This window comes from Loxodonta africana, chromosome 4, assembly GCF_030014295.1.
Source record: "Loxodonta africana isolate mLoxAfr1 chromosome 4, mLoxAfr1.hap2, whole genome shotgun sequence".
Taxonomy (NCBI): Eukaryota; Metazoa; Chordata; class Mammalia; order Proboscidea; family Elephantidae; genus Loxodonta; species Loxodonta africana.
This window is the reverse complement of record NC_087345.1, coordinates 166,382,267-166,394,897: the sequence shown is the minus strand read 5'-3', so window position 1 is coordinate 166,394,897 and position 12,631 is coordinate 166,382,267.

Below are 12,631 nucleotides of genomic sequence, written 5' to 3'. Positions count from 1 at the left end.
CACACTAAGGGAAAAAACGGTTCCCTAGAAGCAACAAAATATGCAAGGCTGCCCCTGCTCACAGTACAGAGTGCACTCGACATTACAACAGAGTGGTTTCAATACTTTTTCTCTCACTATCTTACTCTGGGCCATCCCAAGGGGCCTGACTGTGCGTAAGAAACATGGTCCCTTAGATTGCCTTCCAAACAACACAGTCCTCAAACCCTTGGCTGAAAAAAGAACTGCCTGAGATATTGAAATTAGTTTTTCTTTATTTTATACAAGGCTTTACCACCCTCTAACCATCTCTGAGGAAACCCTGGTGGCATAGCGGTTAAGTGCTATGGCTGCTAACAAAAAGGTCGGCAGTTCAAATCCACCAGGAGCTCCTTGGAAACTCTATGGGACAGTTCTACTCTGTTCTATAGGGTTGCTATGAGTCAGAATTGACTCAACAGCAATGGGTTTAGTTTTTATTTATTTACTTATTTTTGGTTAATCATCTCTGAAGAAGCCCTGGTGGTACAACGGTTAAGCACTAGGTTGCTAACTAAAAGGTTGAAGGTTTGAACCCACCAGTGGCTCTGCAGGAGAAAGATGTGGCAGTCTGCTCCCGTAAAGATCAACCAAACCAAACCAAATCCATTGCCATCGAGTCAATTCTGTTTTATAGCAACCCTATAGGGCAGAGTAGACCTGCCCCATAGGGTTTAAGATAAACAATAAATAAAAATACATAAAATTTCAGGTTGCAAGAAGTGCTTTGAAAAATGCAGTAAAGTATAAGAAGAAGGGGGAGAGAAAGAGACAAGCTCAAGTGCAGTTGAACTGGGGGAAGGTCTGGGTGCATATGGTACTATTTTAAGGAGAATGTTCAGGGAAGACATGTCTAATAAAGTGAGGCTCGAGCAAAAGCCAAAATGAAATAAGGACAAACCCAAGTGACTATCTGGGGGCAGCCTGTTCCAGGTAGAGGGAATAGCAGACGCCCGTAACAAGTGAGCTGTAGGTGCAGTGAGAGCAAGCTGGTGAGTGTGGGTAACAGCAAGGCAATCACAGTGGCTGCCTGGAGTAAGTAGCCAGGAGGCTGATCAAATAGGGCCAGTGTAAATTATTGTAAGGATTTTGGCTTGTTATCTGAGTGAAATGGAAAGCCACTAGAGGGTTTTAGGCAAAGAAGTGAAACGATCTGATTTAGGTCTTAAAACGGGTCACTCTGGCTCCCTTACTGAAAGTAGTCCCTGGGAAAGGCAAGGCCTGAAGCACGAAGACTAGTTCAAGGTTGTCATCACATTCAGGTGATAGACTTGGACCAGGTGACAGCTGTAAAGGTGGTTAGATTCTGAATATAATTTGATGTTGGAGCTGACAAGACTTCCTGATGGATCAGATGTGGGGTATGGAAGAAAGAGGAGTCAAGGCTGCCTCAGAATTTTTGATCTGACCAACAGTATGAAACGAATTGCCGCTCAGTGTGGGAAGAGCAGATTGGGCATTTTAAATATGGGATGCTTGTTGGACATGGAGATGGAAATCATACTCATTTTAGGCTTTGCAGAAAATTCAGTGTTCGAAACATGAGCAATTACAGTCTCCAGTTATCAGTTTTACAAATTTATGTTTCCCACCTGCAGTGTGTGAGATTTTGTTTTCATCAACACTTCAACACTTGATGTTATCAGACTTATTTTTGCAGTCTGATAGGTTTGAAAGGGTCTCGTTATCGTTATAATTTGCATTATCCTAATTTCAGTGATATTGAGCAACTTGTATTATGTTTAGTGGCCACATGTGCTTCCTCTTTTGTGAATTTCATATTCCTTTTTTTTTTTTCTGTTTTATTTATTGACTTACAGGACTCTTTATAAACTCTGGATATAAATCTTTGGTAGATTGTATCAGTTGCATATATCTTCTGCCGGGAAAGCCTGGCGGTGTTGTGGTTAAGTGCTGTGGCTGCTAACCAAACAGTCCACAGTTCGAATCCACCAGGCCCTCCTTGGAAGCCCTGTGGGGCAGTTCTACTCTGTCCTATAGGGTCGCTTTGAGTCGGAATTGACTCGACGACAATGGCTTTGGTTTATGGGTATGTATCTTCTGCCAGCCTGTGGCTTGTCTTTTTAGTTTATCTCTAATTATTTAGTCACTCAGTCATTCTGCCTTAAATAACAAGAGTGTTCTCTAATAACCACTAAAGAAATTAAAGCAATTAACACTTTTTCCACCATTTTTCCCCTTCCACTTCTCAATTTTTTTATCCTCTTGTATTTTTGTCCTAATGTATTATAGTTATAGTATTGTTATTTTTACATTGTAGTGCTTTTCGCTCAATATTTATAACTTTTATAATCTGTATTATAACCAAAATAATCAAGGTTGTTGAGCCTTGGGTTCTAAGTTTAAATTGTTTTAGTTTTACTATCAGTTCTTTCAAATTTATTTTGAATTCTCTCTTGGTAGGTTGCTCTATCATACGGTATGTAATTGGGGAAAAGGTGATACATTTTCTGAGTCTTCACATATTTGAGAATGTCTTTCTCTTGCTTTCAAATGTGAATGACAGCATAGTTGTGATCTTTAGTCACAATCTTTTTGTCTTCAAAACTCTTGTTATGTCAGTGAATGCTGAGAAAAAAATCTGATCACTTACAACGTTTTTCCTTTAGGTCAGGGGTCAGCACGCTTTTTCTGTAAAGAGCCAGATAGAAAAATTGTGGGCTTTGCAACTACTACTGCAACTATTCTGCAACTGTAGCACTACAGTAATGCTAAAGTTGTCACGACCGCTTGCTGTTAAGCCAATTCCAACTCATGGTGGCCCCATGTGTGTCAGAGTTGAACTGAGCTCTGTAGGGTTTTCAGTGGCTCATTTTTTGAAAGTGGATCACCGGGTTTTTTCTGAGGTGCCTATGGGTGGACTGGAGCCTCCAACCTTTCAGTTAGCAGTCTAGTGTGTCAACCTTTAGCACCACCAAGAGACTCCAAAATGGCCATAAACAATACACAAACAAATGAGTGTGGCTATGTTCCCATAAAACTTGATTTACAAAAACAGGAAGCAGACCAGATTTGGTCTGTGCACCATAGTTTGCTAATCTCTGCTTTAGACAACTCACTTTGATTTGCTTGTAGGATTCCTTTTTTATACCCAAAGTTCAATACCTTCCCTCAAGTAATTCTTCTCCTTTAACTATTTCCTGAAACATTCTAAATCCTTTTAACCTTTGATATTGCAGGATCCGTTAAGGCACAGGCTAAGCTCCTATGCTAGAAAAATCTTAAGAAATATAGTGAAACTTACATATAGAAGTGATTATGTAGAAAGTTTTGTCTTTTTCATGTGACAATCCAGCAGTGGGCAATTCAGGCACACTACAAGGTCTCTGCCATTTTTAACATGTGATCTACATCTCTGATCCAAGACAGATGTTTGAGTTTTTGTTATTTCCCATAGGGTTCCCAGATAAAATATGGAACATGCAGCTCAATTTGAATTTCAGATTAAAAAAACAAACATTTTTTAAAATGTAAGCATGTCTCATGTAATATTTGAAACTTGCTTACATTAACAAATTCTCTGTTCTTTATCTGAAATTCAAATTTAGCTGGGTGCCCTTTATTTTTAGTTGCTAAATCTGTCAGCCCTGATCTCCAGCCACTATGAAGAGAGAAAGGGACTAGGAAGACACACTTCTAATCATTTTAAAGACAGGACCTCTTGAGTGCTACACAATCATTTATACCCACATTTTACTGCTTAAAATTTAATCATATGGATACACTTAGTTAGAAGATAGGCTGGGAAATGAAGCCTAGCTTGTCGATCACGTGCCTAACTAAAACTCTGTTTTTGCGGAGAGAACAGAAAATGGGAGACGTTTAGTACTCTGCCACATTATATCTTCGAATAATTTTTTTTTTTTTAATTTCATTAGTTCTGCAGTCTGTGTCAGAGACATCAGTTTCTCTAAACTAGATTTCCCTTTTTGTCCTCCATATTTTTCATCTCCTGTCTAATCATTTTAATCTCTTTGTGCTTTTGTATTTCAGGTGCTTAAAAAAAAAACCCTATCATCCATGTCACTATTTTTTTTTTTCTGCCAAACCTTTTTTCTTATTCCTGTTGGTTTCTACTGTTCTTCGGTTTACTAGATCTCTTAGTCTCCGCTGCTGCTGTAATAGGAATACCGCAAGTAGGTGGCTTAAAACAACCGAAATTTATTTTCTCAGTTTAGGAGATTAAAAGTCCAAATTCAGGGCCCCAGCTCTAGGGAAAGGCTCTCTCTCTTTCTGTCGTCTGGGGGAGGGGAGATCCTTGTTTTAGCTTCTATAATCCCCGGGACTCCTTGGTTTATTGGTGATTTCCACACATGCTCTGTCTTCCCCCCGTTTGTGCTGGCTTCTGTGTCTAGGCTGCTCTTTTTGTCTCTCAGCAGTGATTAGATCTAAGACACACCCTACACTGATAGTTTTCATTAACATAACAAAGAAAACCGTACTCCCAAATAGGCATAGGAGTCAGGACTCCAGCGCATGTTTTGGGAGATCACAATTCAGTCGAAAGCACTGGGGTAAGTCTTCCATAATGCATTCTTTACCTCTCTTTAAAATAATAAATAAATAAAGAAGCAAACCCATTGCCCTCCAGTTGATTCCGACTCATAGCGACCCTCTAGGACAGAGTAGAACTGCCCCGTAAGAGTTTCCAAGGAGCACCTGGTGGATTCAAACTGCAGGCCTTTTGGTTAGCAGCCATAGCAGTTAACCACTACACCACCAGGGCTTCCCTCTTTAGGATATGTTCCTTTATTTCATCTCCCTCTCCTCCCACACAATTTAAAATGTTTCCATCAATCTTTTTATTTCCTTCCCATTCCTCTTTGGTCAGAAGATGCTATTAGATTTGCTATTTATATAATAAAATCAGTGGATGGATTATCTTCATGTACCTCTGGCCTCTTGTTGGATTCAGCCAATGGGAGTCACAGCAGGAGACTGGGAAAAGGTGAAAGCATGGGGTCATAGAATGTGGTATGAGATTGAGTCCTTTCCATAGTTTCAGTATTTATTTTTTCTTTCAATGTTGTAATTTTTTTAATTAAAATGAAAGATTGTAAAAATCTCTTAGGAGAAATGTTATGCAAAACCTGCATCTATTTTACTTAAGCCCAGGTATGAATTGCTACATGTTATCCTGCAATCCTTTCCTATCTGAAAGAAGAACCTTGTTCCATTGACTTTTGGATTACTAAGGAATGAAGACAATGATAGGAATAGAGGAATGGAATCCATGGTGCTAGGGAGTATTGAAAGATATCCAGAGTATCACAGAATCAAGGAATGGAGAGGCCTTCTATTTATCCCTTCTATTTATGCCCCATAAAGAAGAAATGGAAATCTAGGACTTTTTTTTTTTTTTTTTTTTCATTCTGATGAAAAATGTTTGGTTGCTCTGGACTAGGACTATCATATCAGAAATCAATTGCTGGCACAGTTTCCTAGTTACAATGGACGGAATCTAGCATTCTGATAAAAAAAAAAAAAAAAGCATACCTTAATTCAATTCCTCAGTTTTAATATGGGGTTCTACCCAGATTGTGCAGTATTTTCACAGGATGTTCTAGTTTGTGTTGTTGGGTGGGTGGAAACACTTTAAAAACTGGTCTCATGTTTTTAAGGGAAATTGGAAGGCTTAAAGAAAAGTCACAATTCTAAGGATAAAATGAAAATTTGTACATGGGTTTTTTTTAATTCTTAGTTTTTCTTAAAATATAGAAACTTAATAACACTGATGGATATGACTATCACACTGCTAAGTTTTAATAATGGAGATGTTGGGGGTGAGACATGAGTGCAAAAGGAAATATTTGACATGTGGTTATGGGTAAACTATGGGTTGAAATTTTATAACAACTGCCAAAAGCAAGTGATATTAATTTTTAGTGTAGTATCTTGGCCCCCCCAAAAAAATAGCCAACCATAGGTGAAGTTAGGTAAGGGATAAAACATGGCATTTATGGAAGCTGAGGCACATACCAAGTGTTCCCTTTGTAGACACCTCTGGGTAATTTATACTCTCCATTTTAGGCATATTCATATGGACATATACACATCACTTCCTGTGACTTGGAGAGTTGTTGGAATTTCTTGAAGTATAAAACCCGTTGCCATCCGGTTGATTCTGACTCATAGCAACCCTATAGGACAGAATAGAACTGCCCCCATAGGCTTTCCAAGGCTGTAATCTTTACGGAAGCAGATTGCCACATCTTTTACCACAGAGCCACTGGTGGGTTCCAACCGCTGACCTTTAGGTTAGCAGCCAATCCCTTAACCACTGTGCCACAAGGGCTCCTTTCTTGAAGTATAATTATCAATAATAGGGACATAATCATCATTCAGGGAACCCTGGGGATGCCATGGTTAAGTTCTTGGCTGCTAACCAAAGGGTTGGTGGTTCAAACCCACCAGCCACTCCATGGGAGAAAAAGACTTGACAATATGCTCCCATATAGATTATAGCCTAGGAAACCTGATTGGGGCAGTTCTACTCTGTCATATGGTGTTGTTATGAGTCAGAATCAACTTGATGGCACACAATGGCAGCAACAGCAATCATCATTTCTTGAATAATTTTATAGTGATATCTATGTACAATGAAACTTCTGAGAGCTGAACTCTCTATGGCACCTCCTTGTTTTTCTGGGTTTTGCAAGTTTTCTGCCTTTGACAGGGTACCATCTTACCACTTTTCTGTCATTTGTTTGAGTGGAAAATATTTGAGTTTTCCTTCTCTGACAGGTTTCTACCTTACACAGGTCCCAGCTTTTGCATATTTTACTATATATAAAGCTGTGCTAGGCATCATGGGGGTCTGAAAAGAAGTAAAAGCCCCAGGAACCTACCTTCAAGAAACTTATAATCCAGATAGAAAAGGAGATAATGTACATTTAAATAACAATATGGATTGTTTATGCTGAAGTAACAGTTTAGTGGTAAAAAAATAAGGAGAAAACACAAAACCACCAAGCATAATACTAGTCCAGAGGAGGAAAAAATCACTATAAACTAAGGACAGAGAAATTATTCCAAAATATTTATGTGTGTGGTATTTTGCTAGGCACTGTATTTTTTTTTTTTATACACTGATGTAAATAGGGTTACTACCCAGAGGTGGGGTGGCAGGGGCAGAGGGGGCACCTACCCCCGGTCGCAAGTCCAAGGGAGCACCAGACAGAAATGCCTTCCCCCCTCTAGTCCGGCTGCGTCTGTCAGACACCTTTCATGTTTGTGGCACCTCAGAATGTCTTTCTGTGCCTTGTCTGCACCACCTTGGACGTCTTTTCATCTTGAAACAGGGCAGGGGCGGCAACTTAGAGGCTGCCCTGGTCACTCCTTACCCTTGCTACACCTGTTACTACTCTCTAGATTGAAAAAAACCAAACCAAACCCTACGCCGTCAAGCCAATTCTGACTGACAGTGACCCCTATAGGACAGGGTAAACTACCCCCCATATGGTTCCCAAAGAGCGGCTGGTGGATTTGAACTGTGGAATTTTTGGTAAGCAGCCAAGTTCTTAACCACTGTGCCACCAGGGCTCCATTCTCTAGATTGAACCAAAATCAAACCCACTGCCGTCGAGACGATTCCGACTCATAGTGACCCTATAGGACAGAGTAGAACTGCCCCATAGAGTTTCCAAGGAGCATCTGGCGGATTCCAACTGCCGACCTTTTGGTTAGCAGCCGTAGCACTTAACCATTACGCCACCAGGGTTTCCCTTAGGAGTTAATAATTCAAGATAGTAATTATGTGGACAGAAATAATAAGTGACATATTTAACAAATGCAGGACTTTAAATTAGTAAATCATTTACACTATTAATTTAAAAGAGATGATGAATGAAAAGGACCCCTAGAAATTGTTTATTGTGGAAAATCACTGCCTTCTGTCGATTATAATACTAGTTAAAAGGCTTGCTAGAGAGGTAAGATTTCTGTAACTAATTTACCATGAAATTCTTTTGCAAAGAAATGTTAGTAGATAATGTCTTTTTGGTATTGTATGAATAACAAACAGTGTTTTCCTAAAACCAAAGAATACTTACTCCTCTGAGGGCCTTTGGTTTTAATTGCCTTTGACACATAGTTTTGCAAATGCTTCACCCCAAATTATAAAATGTATTATTTCAAGAATTCACTGGCAACACTGTGCCTCTTAGCATCACAATCTTCTATACTCAGAGTAGAAATCATCAATAGGTTGTAACAGAATAACATTAGACCAGACTAGGACACTTTCATTCTATTTCCAGCTTTGACATTTTTCCTTGATACGATTAACCAAACAATATTATTATATCATTAACAAAGCCAAAACTTCTGTTTTTGAACATATAGCTTCCATCTTTAACAATGCCTTGCTTACATTGGGAGAATTGCAGTTTGCACAGCAGTCTTGTAGTTATTAATATTGTTGTAGCAATTTCTGAGGCTATTTCAAGGGAAATGCTAAGAATGAGATTGTAGGAAGCCCACATATTTATGAGCTATACTTGAAGGAGAGAAATGTCAGCCTTTCAAAGTAAGCAAAGCTAGAATTACTGTTAGCTCTTGCTTATCCTTGATATTAGGGATAAAGAAAATTACCAAGATGTCAAATGGGAAACTCACAGTTGATTCCAAATCTCGTTTCAGTTTCTCAAACCCAAATCCTATTGTTTCACCAAATCTCTCACTAGGGCTCTTAACAAGTAGCCACATGATTTAAGTTTGGCTCCTTTTCCTTTCACTTGCCCTCCCTCTGGTGGAGGTGTTATGAGTGAAATGCCCAATATGAGCAGCTGAAGAGAATTCCAAGGGCTTGGAACCTCCACCAATTACAGCATTAGGCTTTTGGAATGGAGTAGGACTGGTTGTTTGCCGCCACTTCTCAGATGCCTAGAGGGCATCCACTTTGGTCGACTCAGAATGGAGCTAAATGAGAGCTCCAACCTTTATTAAAATATCATTATTGCTCATGCCTTCAGAAAGAAATTTTAACTGGTTAATATGCATCTATGAATAGAATGTTATAAAGAGTCCAGTTCCTGTTGAAGAGACAGGACAAACTCCTGCTTCATAACAGTATTTTAGCTGGAATAATATTTTTACATTTTTAAAGCTCCTTTATATCTATTATCTTCTCGGATGCTCTCAAATGCCCAAGGTGATAAGGTGCTTCACACTCAGAGGTCCCCAAATGGCAAGTGATTTGGTATACTAGAGGACCAGACCCAGGTTTCCCAAAACACAGTTCTGTGCTCTTTGCCCTTCTCTGTCCAGATAGGCTAATACACATAATGACACATATGATAATAACTTATCATAATGGTTCTTTAAAATAGTTCAAAATTTTGGCCATGTTCCTAAAGAGTTTGGGCTCCTTATAGACTATTTAACCTCTGTAAAGCAGAAATCATAATCCTACTTTCCCAGGGGAGTAGAATTAAGTCAATTATGTATTAGTTTCCCAGAGCTGCTATAACAAATTATCACAAACTTAAGTGGCTTGAAACAACAGAAATTTATTGTTTCACAGTTTTGGAGGCTAGAAGTCTAAAATTAGGGTATAGCCTCTCTCTGAAGACTCTAGGGGAAGATCTTTTCTTTCTTTCTTTTTTAAAAATTTATTGGCTAATTTTAAAATATTTCCATTCTACAATTTTTTTTTTTTAATAATTTTTTACTGTGTTGTACTAGAATCCTTATGTCATAGTGGTTGTGCTCTGACTGCAAACCAAAAGGTCTGCAGTTCAAATCCACCAGACGCTCCTTGGAAACCTATGGGCAGTCCTACTCCATCCTATAGGGTCCCTATGAGTCAGAATCAACTTGACGGCAATCTCTGCCTTGGTCTTCACATGGCTCACTTCCCCCTGTGTCTGTCTGTGTCTCTTCGTAAAACACTAGTCGTATTAGGTAAAAGTTTACAGATCGAATTAGGTTCCCCTTTAACTATTTTTTATACAAATTTTTCTGTGCCATTGGTTATGATTTTTACAATGTGTCAGCATTCTCAGGGAGCCCTGGTGGTGCAGTGGTTAAAACATTTGCTTGCTAACCAAAAGGTTGGTGGTTTGAACCCACCAGAGGACCTGCAGGAGAAAGATGTGGCAGTCTGCTTCTGTAAAGATTTACAGCCTTAGAAACCCTATGGGGCAGTTCTACTCCTATAGGGTCATTACCCGTTGGAATTGATTCAATGGTGTGGGTTTGGGTTATTTGGTTTGGTCAGCTTTCTCATTATTTCCATTCAATTTGTTCTGTTTCCATTAATCTAGCTTCCCTTCCCCTACTTGCCTTCACATCTTTGCCTTTGGGTAACTGTTGACGATTTGGTCTCATGTAATTAATTGTTCAAGTGAGCACATTAATCATGGGTAATGCTGTTTATTTTATAAGGCAATCTAGTATTTGGCTGAAAGATGAACTGCAGAAATAGCTTCGATTCCAAGTTCAAAGTGTATCTTAGGGCAACAGTCTAAGGGGTTCCTCCAGTCTCTATCAGTCCAGTAGGTCTGGGCTTTTTTTTAGGAATTTGAGTTTTGTTCTACATTTTTCCCCCATTCTATCCAGGACTTTCTATTGTGTCCCCATTCAGAACAGTCAGTAGTGGTAGATGGGCACCATCTAGTTCTTCTGGTCTCAGGTTAGAAGAGGTTGCAGTTCGTGTGGGCTATTAGTCCTGTGGACTAATTTTTTCTGTGAGCCTTTGATTTCCTTCATTCTCTTTTACTCCATACTAGCAGTTACCAATAGTTGTATCTTAGATGGCCACTTGAAAGCTTTTAAGACTCCAGATGCTACTCACCAAACTAGGATGTAGAACATTATCTTTGTGAACTAAGTTCTGCCAATTGATCAAGTTGTCCCCCAAGACTATGGTCCCAAGCCTTTTGATGTAGTAAGCAAATCCCATGAATTGTTTGGATATGTCTAGGAAGCCTCTGTAACTGTGCCACCTCTGTGGTTTTGTTAAGTATGTGGATATATATGCAGCACACATAAACATTTGTCTACATATACTTACGGATACACCTACACACAAGTGAATTTACTCGCATATGCCTTTCTATGCACATACGTGCAGCCATATATACCTATGAAACCATACACATATTTTTTTTTGTTGTCTTTACTGTTGTTGCAAAATTGTGTATGTTATAGTATTTACTGAAATTGTCTCTTTTTGTCACGTACTTCTTAGTATCTTCATTTACCTTTGTCACATAATGCTGACTTCACCCATATTTGGGATTGCCTTTCCCATCATCAAAAACAACAAGTGTCTACTATCTAGAAAGTTATCCCCCTCCTCCTCCCTCCCATCCCTGGTAACCATCAAAGAACTTTGCTCTCTGTGTGTATATATACTCTTGACTTTTTATAATAGTGGGACCATATAATATTTGTCCTTTTGTGATTGACTTATTTCACTCAGCATAATATACTCCAGATTCATCCATATTATAAGATGTTTTATGGACTCCTCATTATTCTTTATAGTTGTATAGTATTCCATTGTATGTATATACTACCATTCATCTCTTGATAGGTTGTTTCTTTTTGCTGTTGTGAATAATGTTGCAATGAACATACATGTGCATATGTCTGCTCATGTCACTGCTCTTATATCTCTATGATATATACCTAGGAGTGGGATTGCTGGATATAAGGTATTTCTATTTGTAGCTTTTTGAGGAAGTGCTATACTGTTTTCCAGTGATTGTGCCATTTTACAATCCCACCAGCAATGTATGAGTTCCAATCCCCCTACAACCTTGCTGGCTTTTGTTGTTTCTGTTTTATTGATCATTGCCATTTTTGCAGGGGTGAGATGGTGACTCATTTTAGTTTTAATTTGCATTTCTCTAATGACTAATGACCGCAAGCATCTTTTCGTGTGTTTGTTGGCTGTCTGAATGTCCTTTTTGGTAAAGTGTCTGTTCATGATCTTTGCTCATTTTTTATTGGATTGCTTGTCTTTTTGTTGTTGAAGTTTTCTATGTTTTTTAGAGATTAGACCATTATCAGATATGTTGTTGCCAAGGATTTTTTCCTAGTCTGTAGGTCCTCTTTTTACTCTCTTGGTAAAGTCTTTTGATGAGCATAAGTATTTAATTTTTAGGGGGGTCACAGTTATCTATTTACCTTCTGTCATTCATGCATTTTTAGTTTTTGTTTGATAGGTTATGCCAAAAATTAGGTCCCCCAGTTTTAACCCTATGTTATCTTCCAGGAACTTTATAGTTTTAGCTTTAACATTTAGGTCTTTGATCCATTTTGAGTTAGTTTTTGTTCATGGTGTGAGGTACAGATCCTCATTCATTTTTCTGCATGTGAATATCCAGTTTTGCCACCACCATATGATAAAGAGACTGTTTCTTCCCTATTAAATGGATTTCGACCCCTTGTCCAAGATCAGCTTGCCGTAGATAGATGGATTTACTTCTGGGTTCTCAATTCTATTCCGTTAGTCTATGTAATGAATTGAATTGTATCCCCCCAAAATATGTGTCAACTTGGTTAGGCCATGTGTGGTTGTCCTCCATTTTGTGATTTTCCTTTGTGTAATAAATCATAATCTCTGCCTGTAGTTAAAAGGACT